Here is a 12390-nt window from a genome sequence, read left to right as displayed (position 1 = left end):
ACAGGAAAAGAAATCAGCCCTCAAAAACTTAACGGGCAGAAAATATTTTTTTGAAAAAATCCCTAAGCCCCGGAGTCACAATTTTAGCAAAAATCTGACTTTTGGCAATTCACTCAAAAATGGTGCCAACCGGTTTTAAATGCTCACCTGAAAGCTTTGGCACTCGAAACAGAAGGCTTTTTATCACAGGACAAGAAATCAGCCCTCAAAAACTTAACCGGCAGAAAATATTTTTTTGAAAAAATCCCTAAGCCCTGGGGTCACAATTTCAGCAAAAATCTGACTTTTGGCAATTCACTCAAAAATGGTGCCCAAAGTTTGAAAATGCTCTCCTGAAAGGTTTGGCACTCGAAACAGATGGCTTTTTATCACAGGACAAGAAATCAGCCCTCAAAAACTTAACCGGCAGAAAATATTTTTTTGAAAAAATCCCTAAGCCCTGGGGTCACAATTTCAGTAAAAATCTGACTTTTGGCAATTCACTCAAAAATGGTGCCAACCGCTTGAAAATGCTCTCCTGAAAGGTTTGGCACTCGAAACAGAAGGCTTTTTATCACAGGACAAGAAATCAGCCCTCAAAAACTTAACCGGCAGAAAATATTTTTTTGAAAAAATCCCTAAGCCCCGGGGTCACAATTTCAGCAAAAATCTGCCTTTTGGCAGTTCACTCAAAAATGGTGCCAACCGGTTGTAAATGCTCCCCTGAAAGCTTTGGCGATGGAAACAGAAGGCTTTTTATCACAGGACAAGAAATCAGCCCTCAAAAACTTAACCGGCAGAAAATATTTTTTTGAAAAAATCCCTAAGCCCCGGGGTCACAATTTTAGCAAAAATCTGACTTTTGGCAATTCACTCAAAAATGGTGCCAACCGGTTGTAAATGCTCACCTGAAAGCTTTGGCACTCGAAACAGAAGGCTTTTTATCACAGGACAAGAAATCAGCCCTCAAAAACTTAACCGGCAGAAAATATTTTTTTGAAAAAATCCTCAAAAATGGTGCCAAAAGCTTGAAAATGCTCTCCTGAAAGGTTTGGCGATGGAAACAGAAGACTTTTTATCACAGGACAAGAAATCAGCCCTCAAAAACTTAATTGGCAGAAAATATTTTTTTGAAAAAATCCCTAAGCCCCGGGGTCACAATTTCAGTAAAAATCTGACTTTTGGGAATTCACTCAAAAATGGTGCCAACCGGTTGTAAATGCTCAGCTGAAAGCTTTGGCGACGGAAACAGAAGGCTTTTTATCACAGGACAAGAAATCAGCCCTCAAAAACTTAACGGGCAGAAAATATTTTTTTGAAAAAATCCCTAAGCCCCGGGGTCACAATTTCAGCAAAAATCTGACTTTTGGCAATTCACTCAAAAATGGTGCCCAAAGCTTGAAAATGCTCTCCTGAAAGGTTTGGCACTCGAAACAGAAGGCTTTTTATCACAGGACAAGAAATCAGCCCTCAAAAACTTAATCGGCTGAAAATATTTTTTTGAAAAAATCCCTAAGCCCCGGGGTCACAATTTCAGCAAAAATCTGCCTTTTCGCAGTTCACTCAAAAATGGTGCCAACCGGTTGTAAATGCTCCCCTGAAAGCTTTGGCGATGGAAACAGAAGGCTTTTTATCACAGGAAAAGAAATCAGCCCTCAAAAACTTAACGGGCAGAAAATATTTTTTTGAAAAAATCCCTAAGCCCCGGAGTCACAATTTTAGCAAAAATCTGACTTTTGGCAATTCACTCAAAAATGGTGCCAACCGGTTTTAAATGCTCACCTGAAAGCTTTGGCACTCGAAACAGAAGGCTTTTTATCACAGGACAAGAAATCAGCCCTCAAAAACTTAACCGGCAGAAAATATTTTTTTGAAAAAATCCCTAAGCCCTGGGGTCACAATTTCAGCAAAAATCTGACTTTTGGCAATTCACTCAAAAATGGTGCCCAAAGTTTGAAAATGCTCTCCTGAAAGGTTTGGCACTCGAAACAGATGGCTTTTTATCACAGGACAAGAAATCAGCCCTCAAAAACTTATCCGGCAGAAAATATTTTTTTGAAAAAATCCCTAAGCCCCGGGGTCACAATTTCAGCAAAAATCTGCCTTTTGGCAGTTCACTCAAAAATGGTGCCAACCGGTTGTAAATGCTCCCCTGAAAGCTTTGGCGATGGAAACAGAAGGCTTTTTATCACAGGACAAGAAATCAGCCCTCAAAAACTTAATCGGCAGAAAATATTTTTTTGAAAAAATCCCTAAGCCCCGGGGTCACAATTTCAGCAAAAATCTGACTTTTGGCAATTCACTCAAAAATGGTGCCCAAAGCTTGAAAATGCTCTCCTGAAAGGTTTGGCACTCGAAACCGAAGGCTTTTTATCACAGGACAAGAAATCAGCCCTCAAAAACTTAACCGGCAGAAAATATTTTTTTGAAAAAATCCCTAAGCCCCGGGGTCACAATTTCAGTAAAAATCTGACTTTTGGCAATTCACTCAAAAATGGTGCCAACCGGTTGTAAATGCTCACCTGAAAGCTTTGGCGATGGAAACAGAAGGCTTTTTATCACAGGACAAGAAATCAGCCCTCAAAAACTTAACGGGCAGAAAATATTTTTTTGAAAAAATCCCTAAGCCCCGGGGTCACAATTTCAGCAAAAATCTGACTTTTGGCAATTCACTCAAAAATGGTGCCCAAAGCTTGAAAATGCTCTCCTGAAAGGTTTGGCACTCGAAACAGAAGGCTTTTTATCACAGGACAAGAAATCAGCCCTCAAAAACTTAACCGGCTGAAAATATTTTTTTGAAAAAATCCCTAAGCCCCGGGGTCACAATTTCAGCAAAAATCTGCCTTTTCGCAGTTCACTCAAAAATGGTGCCAACCGGTTGTAAATGCTCCCCTGAAAGCTTTGGCGATGGAAACAGAAGGCTTTTTATCACAGGAAAAGAAATCAGCCCTCAAAAACTTAACCGGCAGAAAATATTTTTTTGAAAAAATCCCTAAGCCCCGGAGTCACAATTTTAGCAAAAATCTGACTTTTGGCAATTCACTCAAAAATGGTGCCAACCGGTTGTAAATGATCCCCTGAAAGCTTTGGCGGTGGAAACAGAAGGCTTTTTATCACAGGACAAGAAATCAGCCCTCAAAAACTTAATCGGCAGGAAATATTTTTTTGAAAAAATCCCTAAGCCCCGGGGTCACAATTTCAGCAAAAATCTGACTTTTGGCAATTCACTCAAAAATGGTGCCCAAAGCTTGAAAATGCTCTCCTGAAAGGTTTGGCGATGGAAACAGAAGGCTTTTTATCACAGGACAAGAAATCAGCCCTCAAAAACTTAACCGGCAGAAAATATTTTTTTGAAAAAATCCCTAAGCCCCGGGGTCACAATTTCAGCAAAAATCTGCCTTTTGGCAGTTCACTCAAAAATGGTGCCAACCGGTTGTAAATGCTCCCCTGAAAGCTTTGGCGATGGAAACAGAAGGCTTTTTATCACAGGACAAGAAATCAGCCCTCAAAAACTTAACCGGCAGAAAATATTTTTTTGAAAAAATCCCTAAGCCCCGGGGTCACAATTTTAGCAAAAATCTGACTTTTGGCAATTCACTCAAAAATGGTGCCAACCGGTTGTAAATGCTCACCTGAAAGCTTTGGCACTCGAAACAGAAGGCTTTTTATCACAGGACAAGAAATCAGCCCTCAAAAACTTAACCGGCAGAAAATATTTTTTTGAAAAAATCCCTAAGCCCTGGGGTCACAATTTCAGCAAAAATATGACTTTTGGCAATTCACTCAAAAATGGTGCCAAAAGCTTGAAAATGCTCTCCTGAAAGGTTTGGCACTCGAAACAGAAGGCTTTTTATCACAGGACAAAAAATCAGCCCTCAAAAACTTAACCGGCAGAAAATATTTTTTTGAAAAAATCCCTAAGCCCTGGGGTCACAATTTCAGCAAAAATCTGACTTTTGGCAATTCACTCATAAATGGTGCCAACCGGTTGCAAGTGCTCCCCTGAAAGCTTTGGTGATTGAAACAGAAGGCTTTTTATCACAGGAGAAGAAATCAGCACTCAAAAACTTAACCGGCAGAAAATATTTTTTTGAAAAAATCCTCAAAAATGGTGCCAAAAGCTTGGAAATGTTCTCCTGAAAGGTTTGGCGATGGAAACAGAAGGCTTTTTATCACAGGACAAGAAATCAGCCCTCAAAAACTTAATCGGCAGAAAATATTTTTTTGAAAAAATCCCTAAGCCCCGGGGTCACAATTTCAGAAAAAATCTGACTTTTGGCAATTCACTCAAAAATGGTGCCCAAAGCTTGAAAATGCTCTCCTGAAAGCCTTGGCGATGGAAACACAAGGCTTTTTATCACAGGACAAGAAATCAGCCCTCAAAAACTTAACCGGCAGAAAATATTTTTTTGAAAAAATCATCAAAAAATGGTGCCAAAAGCTTGAAAATGCTCTCCTGAAAGGTTTGGCACTCGAAACAGAAGGCTTTTTATCACAGGACAAGAAATCAGCCCTCAAAAACTTAACCGGCAGAAAATATTTTTTTGAAAAAATCCCTAAGCCCCGGGGTCACAATTTCAGTAAAAATCTGACTTTTGGCAATTCACTCAAAAATGGTGCCAACCGGTTGTAAATGCTCACCTGAAAGCTTTGGCGATGGAAACAGAAGGCTTTTTATCACAGGACAAGAAATCAGCCCTCAAAAACTTAACCGGCAGAAAATATTTTTTTGAAAAAATCCCTAAGCCCCGGGGTCACAATTTTAGCAAAAATCTGACTTTTCGCAATTCACTCAAAAATGGTGCCAACCGGTTGTAAATGCTCACATGAAAGCTTTGGCACTCGAAACAGAAGGCTTTTTATCACAGGACAAGAAATCAGCCCTCAAAAACTTAACCGGCAGAAAATATTTTTTTTGAAAAAATCCCTAAGCCCTGGGGTCACAATTTCAGCAAAAATCTGACTTTTGGCAATTCACTCAAAAATGGTGCCCAAAGCTTGAAAATGCTCTCCTGAAAGGTTTGGCACTCGAAACAGAAGGCTTTTTATCACAGGACAAGAAATCAGCCCTCAAAAACTTAACCGGCAGAAAATATTTTTTTGAAAAAATCCCTAAGCCCTGGGGTCACAATTTCAGCAAAAATCTGACTTTTGGCAATTCACTCATAAATGGTGCCAACCGGTTGCAAGTGCTCCCCTGAAAGCTTTGGTGATTGAAACAGAAGGCTTTTTATCACAGGAGAAGAAATCAGCACTCAAAAACTTAACCGGCAGAAAATATTTTTTTGAAAAAATCCTCAAAAATGGTGCCAAAAGCTTGGAAATGTTCTCCTGAAAGGTTTGGCGATGGAAACAGAAGGCTTTTTATCACAGGACAAGAAATCAGCCCTCAAAAACTTAATCGGCAGAAAATATTTTTTTCAAAAAATCCCTAAGCCCCGGGGTCACAATTTCAGGAAAAATCTGACTTTTGGCAATTCACTCAAAAATGGTGCCCAAAGCTTGAAAATGCTCTCCTGAAAGCCTTGGCGATGGAAACAGAAGGCTTTTTATCACAGGACAAGAAATCAGCCCTCAAAAACTTAACCGGCAGAAAATATTTTTTTGAAAAAATGCTCAAAAAATGGTGCCAAAAGCTTGAAAATGCTCTCCTGAAAGGTTTGGCACTCGAAACAGAAGGCTTTTTATCACAGGTCAAGAAATCAGCCCTCAAAAACTTAACCGGCAGAAAATATTTTTTTGAAAAAATCCCTAAGCCCCGGGGTCACAATTTCAGAAAAAATCTGACTTTTGGCAATTCACTCAAAAATGGTGCCAACCGGTTGTAAATGCTCACCTGAAAGCTTTGGCGATGGAAACAGAAGGCTTTTTATCACAGGACAATAAATCAGCCCTCAAAAACTTAATCGGCAGAAAATATTTTTTTGAAAAAATCCCTAAGCCCCGGGGTCACAATTTCAGGAAAAATCTGACTTTTGGCAATTCACTCAAAAATGGTGCCCAAAGCTTGAAAATGCTCTCCTGACAGGTTTGGCACTCGAAACAGAAGGCTTTTTATCACAGGACAAGAAATCAGCCCTCAAAAACTTAACGGGCAGAAAATATTTTTTTGAAAAAATGCCTAAGCCCCGGGGTCACAATTTCAGTAAAAATCTGACTTTTGGCAATTCACTCAAAAATGGTGCCAACCGGTTGTAAATGCTCACCTGAAAGCTTTGGCGATGGAAACAGAAGGCTTTTTATCACAGGACAAGAAATCAGCCCTCAAAAACTTAACCGGCAGAAAATATTTTTTTGAAAAAATCCCTAAGCCCTTCAGGAGGTTACAATTTTAGCAATTTCAGCAAAAATCTGCCTTTTGGCAGTTCGCTCAAAAATGGTGCCAACCGGTTGTAAATGCTCCCCTGAAAGCTTTGGCGATGGAAACAGAAGGCTTTTTATCACAGGACAAGAAATCAGCCCTCAAAAACTTAACCGGCAGAAAATATTTTTTTGAAAAAATCCCTAAGCCCCGGAGTCACAATTTTAGCAAAAATCTGACTTTTGGCAATTCACTCAAAAATGGTGCCAACCGGTTGTAAATGCTCACCTGAAAGCTTTGGCACTCGAAACAGAAGGCTTTTTATCACAGGACAAGAAATCAGCCCTCAAAAACTTAACCGGCAGAAAATATTTTTTTGAAAAATCCCTAAGCCCTGGGGTCACAATTTCAGCAAAAATCTGACTTTTGGCAATTCACTCAAAAATGGTGCCAAAAGCTTGAAAATGCTCTCCTGAAAGGTTTGGCACTCGAAACAGAAGGCTTTTTATCACAGGACAAAAAATCAGCCCTCAAAAACTTAACCGGCAGAAAATATTTTTTTGAAAAAATCCCTAAGCCCTGGGGTCACAATTTCAGCAAAAATCTGACTTTTGGCAATTCACTCATAAATGGTGCCAACCGGTTGCAAGTGCTCCCCTGAAAGCTTTGGTGATTGAAACAGAAGGCTTTTTATCACAGGAGAAGAAATCAGCACTCAAAAACTTAACAGGCAGAAAATATTTTTTTGAAAAAATCCTCAAAAATGGTGCCAAAAGCTTGGAAATGTTCTCCTGAAAGGTTTGGCGATGGAAACAGAAGGCTTTTTATCACAGGACAAGAAATCAGCCCTCAAAAACTTAATCGGCAGAAAATATTTTTTTGAAAAAATCCCTAAGCCCCGGTGTCACAATTTCAGGAAAAATCTGACTTTTGGCAATTCACTCAAAAATGGTGCCCAAAGCTTGAAAATGCTCTCCTGAAAGCCTTGGCGATGGAAACAGAAGGCTTTTTATCACAGGACAAGAAATCAGCCCTCAAAAACTTAACCGGCAGAAAATATTTTTTTGAAAAAATCCCTAAGCCCCGGGGTCACAATTTCAGTAAAAATCTGACTTTTGGCAATTCACTCAAAAATGGTGCCAACCGGTTGTAAATGATCACCTGAAAGCTTTGGCGATGGAAACAGAAGGCTTTTTATCACAGGACAAGAAATCAGCCCTCAAAAACTTAATCGGCAGAAAATATTTTTTTGAAAAAATCCCTAAGCCCCGGGGTCACAATTTCAGCAAAAATCTGACTTTTGGCAATTCACTGAAAAAATGGTGCCCAAAGCTTGAAAATGCTCTCCTGAAAGGTTTGGCACTCGAAACAGAAGGCCTTTTATCACAGGACAAGAAATCAGCCCTCAAAAACTTAACGGGCAGAAAATATTTTTTTGAAAAAATCCCTAAGCCCCGGGGTCACAATTTCAGTAAAAATCTGACTTTTGGCAATTCACTCAAAAATGGTGCCAACCGGTTGTAAATGCTCACCTGAAAGCTTTGGCAATGGAAACAGAAGGCTTTTTATCACAGGACACGAAATCAGCCCTCAAAAACTTAACCGGCAGAAAATATTTTTTTGAAAAAATCCCTAAGCCCTTCAGGAGGTCACAATTTTAGCAATTTTAGCAAAAATCTGACTTTTGGCAATTCACTCAAAAATGGTGCCAACCGGTTGTAAATGCTCACCTGAAAGCTTTGGCACTCGAAACAGAAGGCTTTTTATCACAGGACAAGAAATCAGCCCTCAAAAACTTAACCGGCAGAAAATATTTTTTTGAAAAAATCCCTAAGCCCTGGAGTCACAATTTCAGCAAAAATCTGACTTTTGGCAATTCACTCAAAAATGGTGCCAAAAGCTTGAAAATGCTCTCCTGAAAGGTTTGGCACTCGAAACAGAAGGCTTTTTATCACAGGACAAAAAATCAGCCCTCAAAAACTTAACCGGCAGAAAATATTTTTTTGAAAAAATCCCTAAGCCCTGGGGTCACAATTTCAGCAAAAATCTGACTTTTGGCAATTCACTCATAAATGGTGCCAACCGGTTGCAAGTGCTCCCCTGAAAGCTTTGGTGATTGAAACAGAAGGCTTTTTATCACAGGAGAAGAAATCAGCACTCAAAAACTTAACCGGCAGAAAATATTTTTTTGAAAAAATCCTCAAAAATGGTGCCAAAAGCTTGTAAATGTTCTCCTGAAAGGTTTGGCGATGGAAACAGAAGGCTTTTTATCACAGGACAAGAAATCAGCCCTCAAAAACTTAACCGGCAGAAAATATTTTTTTGAAAAAATCCTCAAAAAATGGTGCCAAAAGCTTGAAAATGCTCTCCTGAAAGGTTTGGCACTCGAAACAGAAGGGTTTTTATCACAGGACAAGAAATCAGCCCTCAAAAACTTAACCGGCAGAAAATATTTTTTTGAAAAAATCCCTAAGCCCCGGGGTCACAATTTCAGCAAAAATCTGACTTTTGGCAATTCACTCAAAAATGGTGCCAACCGGTTGTAAATGCTCACCTGAAAGCTTTGGCGATGGAAACAGAAGGCTTTTTATCACAGGACAAGAAATCAGCCCTCAAAAACTTAACCGACAGAAAATATTTATTTGAAAAAATCCCTAAGCCCCGTGGTCACAATTTCAGCAAAAATCTGACTTTTGGCAATTCACTCAAAGGTGGTGCCAAAAGCTTGAAAATGCTCCCCTGAAAGGTTTGGCACTCGAAACAGAAGGCTTTTTATCACAGGACAAGAAATCAGCCCTCAAAAACTTAACCGGCAGAAAATATTTTTTTGAAAAAATCCCTAAGCCCCGGGGGTCACAATTTCAGCAAAAATCTGCCTTTTGGCAGTTCACTCAAAAATGGTGCCAACCGGTTGTAAATGCTACCCTGAAAGCTTTGGCGATGGAAACAGAAGGCTTTTTATCACAGGACAAGAAATCAGCCCTCAAAAACTTAACCGGCAGAAAATATTTTTTTGAAAAAATCCCTAAGCCCCGGGGTCACAATTTTAGCAAAAATCTGACTTTTGGCAATTCACTCAAAAATGGTGCCAACCGGTTGTAAATGCTCACCTGAAAGCTTTGGCACTCGAAACAGAAGGCTTTTTATCACAGGACAAGAAATCAGCCCTCAAAAACTTAACCGGCAGAAAATATTTTTTTGAAAAAATCCCTAAGCCCTGGGGTCACAATTTCAGCAAAAATCTGACTTTTGGCAATTCACTCAAAAATGGTGCCAAAAGCTTGAAAATGCTCTCCTGAAAGGTTTGGCACTCGAAACAGAAGGCTTTTTATCACAGGACAAAAAATCAGCCCTCAAAAACTTAACCGGCAGAAAATATTTTTTGGAAAAAATCCCTAAGCCCTGGGGTCACAATTTCAGCAAAAATCTGACTTTTGGCAATTCACTCATAAATGGTGCCAACCGGTTGCAAGTGCTCCCCTGAAAGCTTTGGTGATTGAAACAGAAGGCTTCTTATCACAGGAGAAGAAATCAGCACTCAAAAACTTAACCGGCAGAAAATATTTTTTTGAAAAAATCCTCAAAAATGGTGCCAAAAGCTTGTAAATGTTCTCCTGAAAGGTTTGGCGATGGAAACAGAAGGCTTTTTATCACAGGACAAGAAATCAGCCCTCAAAAACTTAATCGGCAGAAAATATTTTTTTGAAAAAATCCCTAAGCCCCGGGGTCACAATTTCAGGAAAAATCTGACTTTTGGCAATTCACTCAAAAATAGTGCCCAAAGCTTGAAAATGCTCTCCTGAAAGCCTTGGCGATGGAAACAGAAGGCTTTTTATCACAGGACAAGAAATCAGCCCTCAAAAACTTAACCGGCAGAAAATATTTTTTTGAAAAAATCCTCAAAAAATGGTGCCAAAAGCTTGAAAATGCTCTCCTGAAAGGTTTGGCACTCGAAACAGAAGGCTTTTTATCACAGGACAAGAAATCAGCCCTCTAAAACTTAACCGGCAGAAAAATTTTTTTGGAAAAAATCCCTAAGCCCCGGGGTCACAATTTCAGCAAAAATCTGACTTTTGGCAATTCACTCAAAAATGGTGCCCAAAGCTTGAAAATGCTCTCCTGAAAGCCTTGGCGATGGAAACAGAAGGCTTTTTATCACAGGACAAGAAATCAGCCCTCAAAAACTTAACCGGCAGAAAATATTTTTTTGAAAAAATCCTCAAAAATGGTGCCAAACGGTTGCAAATGCTCCCCTGAAAGCTTTGGCGATGGAAACAGAAGGCTTTTTATCACAGGACAAGAAATCAGCCCTCAAAAACTTAACGCGCAGAAAATACTTTTTTGAAAAAATCCCTAAGCCCCGGGGTCACAGTTTCAGCAAAAATCTGACTTTTGACAGTTCACTGAAAAATGGTGCCAAAAGCTTGAAAATGCTCTCCTGAAAGCTTTGGTGATGGAAACAGAAGGCTTTTTATCACAGGAAAAGAAATCAGCCCTCAAAAACTTAGCGGGCAGAAAATATTTATTTGAAAAAATCCCTAAGCCCCGGGGTCACAATTTCAGCAAAAATCTGACTTTTGGCAATTCACTCAAAAATGGTGCCAAAAGCTTGAAAATGCTCTCCTGGAAGGTTTGGCACTCGAAACAGAAGGCTTTTTATCACAGGAGAAGAAATCAGCCTTCAAAAACTTAACCGGCAGAAAATATTTTTTTGAAAAAATCCCTAAGCCCCGGGGTCACAATTTCAGCAAAAATCTGACTTTTGGCAATTCACTCAAAAAATGGTGCCAAAAGCTTGAAAATGCTCTCCTGAAAGGTTTGGCACTCGAAACAGAAGGCTTTTTATCACAGGAGAAGAAATCAGCCTTCAAAAACTTAACCGGCAGAAAATATTTTTTTGAAAAAATCCCTAAGCCCCGGGGTCACAATTTCAGCAAAAATCTGACTTTTGGCAATTCAGTCAAAAATGGTGCCAACCGGTTGTAAATGCTCACCTGAAAGCTTTGGCGATGGAAACAGAAGGCTTTTTATTACAGGACAAGAAATCAGCCTTCAAAAACTTAACCGGCAGAAAATATTTTTTTGAAAAAATCCCTAAGCCCCGGGGTCACAATTTCAACAAAAATCTGACTTTTGACAATTCACTCAAAAATGGTGCCAGAAGCTTGAAAATGCTCTCCTGAAAGCTTTGGGGATGGAAACAGAAGGCTTTTTATCACAGGAAAAGAAATCAGCCCTCAAAAACTTAACGGGCAGAAAATATTTTTTTGAAAAAATCCCTAAGCCCCGGGGTCACAATTTCAGCAAAAATCTGACTTTTGGCAATTCACTCAAAAATGGTGCCAGAAGCTTGAAAATGCTCTCCTGAAAGCTTTGGCGATGGAAACAGAAGGCTTTTTATCAGAGGAGAAGAAATCAGCCCTCAAAAACTTAACCGGCAGAAAATATTTTTTTTGAAAAAATCCTCAAAAATGGTGCCAAAAGCTTGAAAATGCTCTCCTGAAAGGTTTGGCACTCGAAACAGAAGGCCTTTTATCACAGGACAAGAAATCAGCCCTCAAAAACTTAACCGGCAGAAAATATTTTTTTGAAAAAATCCCTAAGCCCCGGGGTCACAATTTCAGCAAAAATCTGACTTTTGGCAATTCACTCAAAAATGGTGCCCAAAGCTTGAAAATGCTCTCCTGAAAGGTTTGGCACTCGAAACAGAAGGCTTTTGATCACAGGACAAGAAATCAGCCCTCAAAAACCTAACCGGCAGAAAATATTTTTTTTAAAATAATCCCTAAGCCCCGGGGTCACAATTTCAGCAAAAATCTGACTTTTGGCAATTCACTCAAAAATGGTGCCAACCGATTGTAAATGCTCACCTGAAAGCTTTGGCGATGGAAACAGAAGGCTTTTTATCACAGGACAAGAAATCAGCCCTCAAAAACTTAACCGGCAGAAAATATTTTTTTGAAAAAATCCCTAAGCCCCGGGGTCACAATTTCAGCAAAAATCTGACTTTTGGCAATTCACTTAAATATGGTGCCAAAAGCTTGAAAATGCTCTCCTGAAAGCTTTGGTGATGGAAACAGAAGGCTTTTTACCATAGGACAAGAAATCAG

This window comes from Podarcis liolepis (assembly GCF_965112155.1).
Source record: "Podarcis liolepis genome assembly, contig: HAP1_SCAFFOLD_8, whole genome shotgun sequence".
Classification (NCBI taxonomy): domain Eukaryota; kingdom Metazoa; phylum Chordata; class Lepidosauria; order Squamata; family Lacertidae; genus Podarcis; species Podarcis liolepis.
The sequence above is the reverse complement of the archived record's forward strand: the minus strand, read 5'-3'. Positions refer to the sequence as shown.